The following is a 3,665-nucleotide window of genomic DNA, read 5'->3' on the forward strand; positions in this document are numbered from 1 at the left end:
GCCGCCCCGGGGCTCCGCCGCCCGCGCGCCCGGCGCCGCGCTCAGAAGCGAGTCGAGGCTCCGGCGCCGGGACCGGGCGTCCGCGGGGGTCGCATGCACCGGGCGCCGGGCCGGAGCAACCGGGAGGCTGGGAGCGCCGGCGCAGCGGCGGGGACGCGGGCGAGCTCGGCCACGGCGGCGACAGCGGCGGTCCGACTCCCTCTGAGCGCGCGCGCCCGCTCCCGGGCTTTAAGTGCAGCCCCCGCAGCGCCCCCAGCGGCCGCCGCTCGCAGCGCACGGCGCCCGTGGACCCGCCCGCCCGCCCCCCACCAGCCCCGCGGGCCGACTCTGCCCGCGAGCCCTCGGGGGCGGGTGGGGGGGCTGCCAAATGGGGACGTGGCAGAACGGCGCCCGCGAGCGCGAGGCCCTGGGACAAGCCGCCATGAGGGTGGGCAGGGGCTGCAGTGGCCCGCGGTGTCGGGCGGATTCTTTTGGGGGCAGCTCCCGACCCCCCTCCTCATCAGGCCATCTCTGGTCGGGATCCCGCATTCTAGAGGAGACCAGAGCACCTCCTTTTGCAGGAGAGGACCCCGGGGCACCGCCCAGGACTTCAGAAACACAATCTGCACCGTAGCTGGTCGGGGGTGGGAGGCGAGCTGCTTGAGCGAGCCAGAGGATAGGAGGTCTGCGGGGAGAGACTTGGAGAGGGCGACCAAGGAGGGGTCTCCAGACAGCACCAACTCATAGTCCTGTCCTGGCTTCTATGAAGCCGTTGGCTTCTTCTCCAAAGGCCCAGCCCCACACTCTGCCTCCCATTAATCAAGGACAAGAAAGGACCAGCACCCTGCGCGTGCTGGGCACACCCTGCGTTCCCTCTCCTTTGGCCTTGGCTGGACTTCTGGGCAATGGTGGAGGGCATCAGCTGGCCCTGGGGTGCCACAGCCCTGGTCACCTGTACTCCGCCTCCTCCCCGTGAAGGACAGGGCCACCTGCACCCCTTTCCTCTGCTCTGCCTCCTTCCTAGAATCGTCCAGGTGCTCCGCTGACCCCTCCCTCATGCCCAGCCCCTCAGCACCCCATCTGTGCCCTTCCCTGCAGCCCTCGCCCTGGGAGGACCCCTCCCCTCCCCCTCTTCTCCACTTGCCTTCAGAAAAACCATCCTTCCTCACCTCTGCCCTGGACCCCAGCTTGCTGCTCCCACACGACTTTTCCCCTCACTTGGCCTCAGCGTTCCCTGCCCACCAAGCTCCTGTGTCTCCCAGAGCAGTTTCAGCTCTGCAGGTGTCTGTCACCCCGTGGTCACTCGCCCATTTCTGATCTCTGTGAATATCCTCACCATGACCCAGTGCCAGCTCCAAGCCTTGGAGATGGGCTGCTACGCCCAAGGTCCCTCACCTGCCCAGGCCTGGCCCACCTCTTCAATGTGGCTGGGACTCCCCAGCTTACCTCTGCAGCCCCCACTGCTGCCTGGACCCTCCCTACCCACCCCCCTACCCTGGGGCAACACGCACTGATGAGCTGACATCCAGCCAAGCCTCAGGGTGCTTTCCAAGCATCATTGTCTACTTCTCAGCCATCGAGGGGCGAGGGGCGAGGGGCGAGGGGCGGGTGCTAACCCCCCATTACAGCAGCCCGAAGGGCATAGCTCGTCAACCACAGACTGCGATCGAATCAGAGTCCCACTCCTGACCCCGGCAGACCCCCGCACCAACCGTCAGCCAGGACCCAGGCTGCACACAGGGCGCAAATACAGGCCATGTGAAGCGTGCCATGGGTAACCCTGGCTCCCGGCCATCCCGGCGATGCATGCCGAAGGAGCCCAGCTGAAGGCCGGCCGCGGACGTCCCAGGCACTGGGCTGGCAGAGGAGTGCCTTCCGTATGGCCCCTGGCCCCAGGGCTCAGGACCCTCCACCTCTGGGCAGCCCTCCCAGGCTCTCCCAGCCCCTCCTCAGCCTCCCATCCACCCATACAGCTTTTAATGCCCAACTTAGAGTCGGCCAATCTGTCATCTTCTGTGCTCCATGTGTCCTATTACTGTGTTTGCGACACCTTGGAAATGGAAGCCCTTCCAAACGCACATGTTTATAACCATCAGCAGACACCAGCTCAAGGGCAGGCGTGCGACTCCTGTGCAGATATGCTCGTGTGTGGAGCCGTGTGATGGAGATTCCTCTGTCCTCACTCACAGCTCAGCCCCGCAGACGCCGGGAAGCCCGCCACCCTGCCCTCCCACGGGGGGAGGGTGGCTGGGACGCCCGCCCAGGGGTGCTGGTGGGGCCTGCAGAGTCGCATTCCTTCTGGCTGAGGCTCTGGTCTTTGTCGAGGGCCGGGACGATGAGTGTGTGTCCTGGGAAGACAGGTGGAATGAGGGTGCCTCTGAAGCAGTCCTACAGTCCACTGCCCTCTTCCTCCTCCCCAAGGTGGCCCTGGACTGCTGGGGCCACACCTGAGGCCGGGCCCTGCTCTGGACAGCATCTGTCATCACATCTGCTTTGTCACACAGAGAGAGCCGGATTGTAAAGCAGAAATTTCACACATGGTCCATATTGACCTGGATTCCCCGGCCAAGGCTTTGCATTTCTTCTTTAGCAGCTTTACTGAGATGTAACTTATATACCCTACAACTCGCCCACTTGAAGTGTACAATTCACGGATTTTTAGGCTCTTCATAGATGCACACCACCATCACCAGTCAATTCTAGAAGATTCTCGTCACCTCATAAAGAAACTCTGTACCCTTAGCGCTTACCCCCAATCTCCCATTCACTCCCTGCTTCCTGTCTCCGTGGACCTCTGCGTTTTGGACATTTTGTGTGAACAGAACCATATGACATGTGGCTGTTCGTCCGCCTCTTTCATTCAGCCTAATATGTCCCAGAGTCCCTGCATGGTTGTCAAGGGTCAGCACTTCGTTCCTTCTTATGCCTGAATCATGTTCTGCTGTGTGGACAGACCCCATTCTTCTGCTGATGGACAGTGGGTTCTTTCTACTTTTTGGCTGCTGTGAGCATTCATGCACAGTCCTTATGGGAATGTGTTCTCAGTTCTCCTGGAGGAGTAATTGTGGGGTCATGTGGCAGCCCTTTGTTTAACCTCGTGAGGAGCCACCTGACGGTGGGTTTTCCACAGAGGACGCACCACTTCCTAGTGCCACCAGCCACACAGTGGCTCCCATGGCCTCCACAGCCGGCCCACCCTCGTTCCTGACTTTTTTATTCCAGCCAGCCCGGCGGGCGTGGCATGGTGTCTACCCATGTGCGTCTGCATTTCTGTGGTGGCTCATGACATCAAGCATGCTTTCGCTCACTTTCCTTGGAGAGATGTCTGTTCAGATCCTTCACCCTTTTTCTTGTGGAGTTGTAAAAGTTCTTACATATTGTGGATGCAAGTCGCTTCTGAAATACGTGATTTGCAGACATTCTTCCCCATTCTGTGGCTTGTTTTTTCACTTTCTGATGGTTTCCGTTGAAGCACGGGTTTTATTTTAACATAATCCAACTTACTTACTTTACCTTCTGCTGTTTCTGCTTTCCTTCGATGGCACACCTGGGAACTTTTTGGGTCTTAATGTTTAATTTTCTGCCTGTGTGGCCGCAGGTGGGGCACAGCACAGCCAGCCATTGGAGAAAGCCCCAAGAAACTTGACTCTGACTCACTGGGGTCCAAACAGGCTGGACCCAAGGGT

This window comes from Eumetopias jubatus, unplaced genomic scaffold, assembly GCF_037043125.1.
Source record: "Eumetopias jubatus isolate StellerSeaLion01/CBP00866 unplaced genomic scaffold, mEumJub1_p1.0 scaffold_5, whole genome shotgun sequence".
In the NCBI taxonomy this organism is placed as follows: Eukaryota; Metazoa; Chordata; class Mammalia; order Carnivora; family Otariidae; genus Eumetopias; species Eumetopias jubatus.